Raw genomic sequence first — 8,232 nt, 5'->3', positions numbered from 1 at the left:
TATAAAGATACGGTATAATTAAGAATGGTATCACCCAAAGGTAATAGTAGAAGTAAACAGATTTTTCTGGTGAAAGATTGAAAAGAAAGATGACAGAAGTGATAAATAGAAAAGTATCAAGGATTAGAACAGGATTAAGCATTTTCACAATCTTTTGAATGTATGAAACTAAGAAAGAAAGCATAGGAATGGTGAGAATAATGGAACAGAAGAGTTTAATTTATAAGGGAAATATCAGACAGAGTAATCGAGGCAGATCACCGTAATTAATTATAGAAATCTTACTCTCCTTATTCGCCGAAGTATTAGATCCTATAGATTTCCAAGATTTTATTTTGAATCCCTTGAATTCCGGAAATCAACCATGACTATGTCACCGGTTAAGACAAATCTGCAGTTACACATCTCAATCTTTTGTAATAGCTTCACTCGTACTTTTCGAATAATTGAATTGTTTTATCTGTATTACTCAATAATGATAAAACTCTAATTATCAGCTCATAATTGTCATGAAAACATTTTTATTGTTAGCCATGACCACCTCACTCAAATTTCGGGACGAAATTTCTTTAACGGGTAGGTACTGTGATGACCCGGGAATTTCCAACCAAATTTAAACTTAATCTTCATATTATCTCGACATGATAAGCAAAGTCTATTAAACTGAGTTCTAAAATGTTTGGACTATTTTTCATGAATGCATTCGACCGTTGACTGGTTCCGACGATTCACGAACAATTATTTGTAAATAAATATGTACAGGTGTATATATATATATATATATATATATATATATATATATATATATATATATATATATATATAAATGTAAATAAATATATATATGCATAAATTCTATACATAAGAAATATTAAATATAAATAGTAAATAAATACTAAAGATTCAATATAATTATATTATTAGTAAATATGATATAATTAATAATTTGTAACATATTAAATTAAATTTTTATTTTGAGTGTAAATACTATACTAATATTATTATCATTACTTTCATTATTATTAACATTAATATTAATATTTGTATCATTACTATTATTATATAAAGTATATGTATATATATATGAAATTAGATTAGTATATATTGTTATTAGTATCATTATCAGTAAATTAATGTTATTATAACTAATAATATTACTAGTATCATTAATAATAAAAATATTTTATTAAAGTCAATGTTAGATATATATTATATAGATAATACATAAATACGAAATTTGACATATATAATTATTATTATTAACATTAATCTAATTAGTATTATTATTATAATTATCATTAATAATATATTCATTACTTGTAAAAATTATTATTAATACAATTATGAATATTATTAATCCTATTCTTATTAGTATTCTTATTAAAATTAATGATATAAATAGATGTTATTAATAAATCCATATCAGTAATTTATATTATTGAAATTAATATAATATATACAGTTATACTCTGCATAAATATGAAGATACTGATATATATACCGTGTATAAATACATATATATTCATGTATTCTGTTTGTTATTGATCTTCCTGTGCAATCTGTCTGATTAATTGGTATAGATGTCGAATTCATCCCAGTAGGATCCAAAAATATTTGTTACATGTCAATTATCAAGTTTTAATTGTATCTGATAAAGTCTTATTCTTCCTTTATATTTTTTCTACTCTTTTACTTGTTTTATATTCTGTCAATTATTAACTCGCTATAAACCAGATCATCTAGCTCAATGAATGGAAAAACCATTCAAGTATTCACTACCCTTATCAATTAAAATTCCATAAACTACAAGTCATGAATTAAAATCAAAAATTCCACAAGTTACAGCTCGCTGCAACTCTGTTCTTCAACTTTTTATTCATATCACAATTTCTTATCGAATTCCAAAATGTACTAATGCCAAGTTGTTTGGAATCGTTTTCTTAAACTATCTGTAAATTAGCAAAACCCAGTTTTTTCTATCAAAGACGAATTGTGGAGTCAAAGTTTGAGTTTTAAAAAGTCAACTGTTGTTCTTCATTCAAATTCGATTTCTCTGTTGTGATTTGAATTAAATTAATGGTTCCTATAGTTTATAGTAGGGATTATAAATATATTTCATGTACAAAGTTTTTGTTAAAACGATCTTAAATTGAAAATCAAATTTGAGTTCTTTATCGTGTTAAAAAGACTGGGTCAGTTTTATTTTTTTTAATCCTTCGATTTAATCAATCTAATTAATCACTTGTTATCCAGTTTCATTTATATATTTTAACTCAAACATGTTTAGCTGTTATGATTTCAAATATTACCAATTTGATTTGATTCTGTAAGTGAAGAAGAAGAAGAACAGTGGTAGTGGGTTATATAATTATGTTTGTGATATAAATCAGAAAGCGAGTTAGATCAGATGGTTATTGGGTTCAGCTGGTCGTGGGTTCAATTCTCCACCTGGACAGCATTTTTTTTTTAAAAACACTCTAGGAGGTAGTCTTTCTTCTTTTATTATTATTATTATTATTATTATTATTATTATTATTATTATTATTATTATTATTATTATTATTATTATTATTATTATTATTATTATTATTATTATTATTGTTAATGTTATTGTTATTTTTGGTATTGTTATTATTATTATTTTTATTATCATTATTATTATTATAACTGTTATTACTCCAAGTATTTAGAAGTATTATAATTGTTATTATACTATTTTTACAAGTATCATAATTGTTATTATTATTACTATCATAATTATAAGTATTAAATCTATTATTATTAAGTATTAATTATAATATTACTATTAAATTTAAAACTTTAATATCATTACCATGAATATGTTTAGCATTATTATCATTATGGATATAATACAAATTATTATTACTTTCGTAAATATTAGTATTAGTATCATTTTAGACGTATTATTATTATTAACAAAAGTATTATCATTAAGATTACCATTTGTCTTAAGGTTGTTGTAATTATTATTATTATTAGATATTAAGTATTAATATCAAAATTATTTTTATCATTATTATTATTAAATTATTCATTTTATTAAAAACTATTATTTTTACAATTATATTATTATTAAAAGAATCATTATTAGTAAAACTATTATTTTATCATTTTTATATATAGATATTAATATTATTATCTTTACTTTAACAGTATTATAATTATAAATTTTTAGTATATTATCTACTATATTTTTATATGAAATAATAATAACTATAATGATAACTAAATTATCAATACTATATAAAAATATATTAAGATATTAATAATAATAATATAAACACCTATAAGAATATAAATATTAATTTTAATACATTATATTTACATAACAAAAAGTTACAATTTAATAATATATTATAGTAAATATATATACAACTTATTTAATTACGATTATGTGTATTAATATATATATAAATGATATAGGTTCGTGAATCCGAGGCCAACCCTGCATTGTTCAATATAGTCATATGTATTTTTACTACAAAATACATTACAGTGAGTTTCATTTGCCTTTTTACCCTTTATATTTTTGGGCTGAGAATACATGCGCAATTTTTATAAATGTTTTACGAAATAGACACAAGTAATCGAAACTACATTATATGGTTGAATTATCGAAATCTAATATGCCCCTTTTTATTAAGTCTGGTAATCTAAGAATTAGGGAACAGACACCCTAATTGATGCGAATCCTAAAGATAGATCTATCAGGCCCAACAAGCCCCATCCAAAGTACCGGATGCTTTAGTACTTCGAAATTTATATCATGTCCGAAGGAGGATCCCGGAATGATGGGGATATTCTTATATGCATATTGTGAATGTCGGTTAACAGGTGTTCAATCCATATGAATGATATTTTGTCTCTATGCATGGGACGTATATTTATGAGAACTGAAAAATGAAATCTTGTGGTCTATTAAAATGATGGAAATGATTATTTATGTTAAACTAATGAACTCACTAACCTTTTGGTTGACACTTTAAAGCATGTTTATTCTCAGGTACGAAAGAAATCTTCCGCTGTGCAATTGCTCATTTTAAAGATATTATTTGGAGTCATTCATGACATATTTCAAAAGACGTTGCATTCGAGTCTTTGAGTTCATCAAGATTATTGTTAAGTCAATTATAGTTAGATATATTATGAAATGGTATGCATGCCGTCAACTTTCGATGTAATGAAAGATTGACTTTTCAAAAACGAATGCAATGTTTGTAAAATGTATCATATAGAGGTCAAGTACCTCGCGATGTAATCAACTGTTGTGAATCGTTTATATTCGATATGGACTTTGTCCGGATGGATTAGGACGGGTTATCACACGTTATACAAGCTATGTGCATGGAGTCATACATGCTTTATTCGAGAACACTTTGCATTCACAAAATCATCACCATGTATCATATTTTGACTGCATTGTCAACGGATGTAGTATTGTTAAAAACTATTATTTACGGTGATTGTCTATATGTAGAAATTATCAGATGCCGAAAACCTTGGATTTATATATTCAGTTATGGTGTGCCTTAAAACGTATCATATAGAGGTCAAAACCTCACTATGAAATCAATGAATGATGTATTCGTCCAAAGGGATTTGGACGGGTCATCACAATTCCACAGTGAGGTTTTGACCTCTATATGATACGTTTTGATAAAATATTGCATTCATTAAAATAAGTGACTTTCTAAACATAGAAAGTTATAAGCATGTGGGCGAGTGCTTAGGTATAAGCAAATCCCCAAAATACATAAGTCTTTATTTTACAAGTTGACATCACAGTCAATTTATTTATTACACAACATGGTTTTGTTTCGAATGCAATAAACTTTATACAAAGCATGAGAGACTCCATGCAAGCAACAAGCACATCACAGTGGAAGCAGTCTAAGGACCTGAGAATAAAACATGCTAAAATGGTCAACACGAATTTTGATGAGTTATAGGTTTAATTGTTCGAGTAATAAGTATATAAAGATAGACCACAAGATTTCATCAAAAGTTTATCAATTGATTCTACGTAACAGAGCACCCTGGTAACTAAACTTAACGTTATAATGATAATTACCCTATTCGTTTTAATACACGCAAACCAACGTGTCATAAACTCAAATAACATACGTCCGTTAAGAGGCTAGCGCTCTAGCTCGGACGGGGATGTCAAGCCCTATGGATCCATATACAATTATTCGCGCCCACCAGTCCATATCCTATGTACTGGCAGCTACTAGTTACCAAAGCTAAGGGATTTTCGGTTTAACTCAGTGTAGAATTAAGTATGTACTTGTGTCCATTTCGTTTAAAATAAATTGCATGTATTCTCAGCCCAAAAATATTTAAAGTATTTAAAAAGGGATCTATAAACTCACGGTTCAATATTGAGATTCAATATTGTAGGCAAATTGCGTAGACGTAATGATGGTAGACGACTGTATGGTTGGCCTTGGATTCAAGAACAATACCCCGAACAATACTCAATATTTTCTTAGTTTAAAACGGTTTGAAACCCGAATTAAAAACACCCTCGTATATACCTTATTATTATTAAACTTAAATTTAAAATTATAATTATAATATAAATATAAATATAGAGAGAAAGAAGCAGAGAGATGTGTGCATTTTTGTGTCGAGCAAACTGGCATATTTATAGTACTTTTCCATTTCCTGTAGCCCATGCGATCGTATGGGCTTGTAGTGTATTTGCCATGCGATCGCATGGCCGCCTGATCCAGCTCATTTTGCTTTTGTTTGCTAGTTCGTCGACATAATATATACTGTAGCAAATAGTATTTTTGGTCCCCATGCGATCGCATGGACTTTTGGTGTATCTGCCATGCGATCGCATGGCTAGTCTGGCCAGCTTACTTTGTTTTGTTTGCTAGTTCGTCGACATACTATTTACTGTAGCAAATAGTGTTTTACTGCAACAAATAGTGTTTACTGTAGCAAAAGTTTTAACTGTAGCAAATAGTGTTTTACTGTAACAAATAGTATTTACTGTAGCAAAATGATTTTTACTGTAGCAAATAGTGTTTTACTTGTACATCTTTGATTTAATTGCGTTTCTTCTTATAAATTTAAAAAAAACTTACATTATAAAAATAAAACGATTATATAATTATCATAGGTTATGACGTTCGTGAATCGTCGAAAAAAAATCGAAAGGTACATGAATGTGTAAACTAGTTCAAAAAGTTTTAAGATTCAGCATAGTAGGTTCGCTTATCGTGTTGGAAACATTTTATCCTGTAATTAATTTATTAATATGAAATTTTCTGGGTCTTTACAGCGTACTACCATTGGCTTACCTTTGCTTGTTGGTGTCATCGACGCCAATGATCACATTCATCTTTTGCTTGCTATTTGGCTTGTTTGTACGTGATCATTGGGAGTCCTCTAAGGCCTTAAATTTTTAAGGTATTTTAACTTGTTTCCGCCATATGAAAATAACTTGCTTTAGCTTTATAACGTACTACTCCGTATAACATGTTTTAGCTTCTCAATGTACTTTAACTTGTTTCGGCCGAGCATCAAAAGATATATGGAAACTCTAATGATTTATTTGAATCGTGCGATGATTCAGTGAGATATAATAAGGATATCATAAAATGAGAATAAGGGAGACGCAATAAAGAGACGATAACGAAGACCTTGCGGTTGACATAATAATATTGCTAATTTATTTATTGTGGAATGCACATTATTAATGGTCTTACTCATATATCACATATATTAGTTATCTTAGATATATTTTTTTTTAAAGACAAAGTCACTCACTCATAACGAGAATGTTTACAATGATTTATGAATATGTTCATAGCAAGACTTGAACCCTCAACTTCATAACACAGATTTAATATACCACCTTTTTACGTCTTCTGATATTATATCCAACTTTGTATCATAGTGAATATCTATCTAATATGGAGTACCTTTTGCAAAAAACTATGTGAGTTAATGTTGTATCTTATGGTTTACGCACATAAAATCATCATTTATATACGAAAAACGCTCGGAACACATAAAAACAGTACTAAAAGCATTTTTTAATAATTATCAATTCAGCGTTTTCAGTCAAGAATAACAAATAAATCACACATCATGCCGCCCAGCGTTTTGCGTAAGCCTTAAAGGCAGTTTTCTATGCTCAAGCCCTAAAATGAGCATGTGAGTAGCACACATGCCGCATCACTACTTAGCATAAAGTCGGTTATGCAATCTTCGCATAAAATCAATCAGTAGTAGCATGACACGTGTGTCTCCGAATTTCACGGAGAACTCATGCCTATAAATAGGCCACCTGAAAAAATCACTTTGAAAACAACTAGAATTGTGGCAGAAAACACATTTTCTCTCTCACGTAGTACTTTCTCTCTCTAGAACATCAATATTTAGCCGCAAAGCGCTAGACGGACCAACTCATAGTTTGCCTCCACGAGATTGATAAAACCACCCCACGGCATTCTGGCCGTGAACCAGGTCTGCACAGATCCGTCTCGAGGGAAAACATCAATCGGCAATCTATCTCACCACACTAAGAGCACTGGAAGTGGTGACTGAGGTCACTTGGCATGTCAAGCGTGACTTGGTGTGTCAGAAAAAGTGGGGAGTGGTGACCTATGTCATTGGGGCATGTCAGTTTTTATTTTTATTATTTTTTAATGATTTTAAATATAACATAAATTAATAAAAATAACTTTCATTAAAAATAAAAAAATTTACATTTCCTAAGAAAATAAAAAAACATACGATTCCTAAAAATAAAAAATAAAACATTACGATTCCTAAAAAAAAGAAAAACATTACCAACCTAAAATTAAAAATAAAAACATTACAAGTCCTAAAAATAAAAAAACAAACCGAAATTTCCTAAAAATTAACTCGTCCGATCGAGCCTTTCACGGGATTTTAGGACTATTGTATCCCTCATCACTCTCGTCGTGCGGGTAGTGAGGACGTGGGCGGCGGATGAATTCTCGGGACCATATGTGGATACAATACAAGTCGATAGACTCGTCGTTGAGTTTTGCTTTCCCGACTAGTTCTTCCCATTCTTGTTCAGTCGTGAGAAACTCAAAGGTTTGAGTTTCTGGAACAATGTACATAAAATCCGAGGCCTCGAAATCGACATGCTCTCGTATATAGTTGAACAAACGCCCTGTGTCCCACCCGTTAACGTCGAGGGACTTGAACGGAGTACATTGCGAG

This window comes from Rutidosis leptorrhynchoides, chromosome 3, assembly GCF_046630445.1.
Source record: "Rutidosis leptorrhynchoides isolate AG116_Rl617_1_P2 chromosome 3, CSIRO_AGI_Rlap_v1, whole genome shotgun sequence".
In the NCBI taxonomy this organism is placed as follows: Eukaryota; Viridiplantae; Streptophyta; class Magnoliopsida; order Asterales; family Asteraceae; genus Rutidosis; species Rutidosis leptorrhynchoides.
This window is presented reverse-complemented; position numbering follows the sequence as displayed.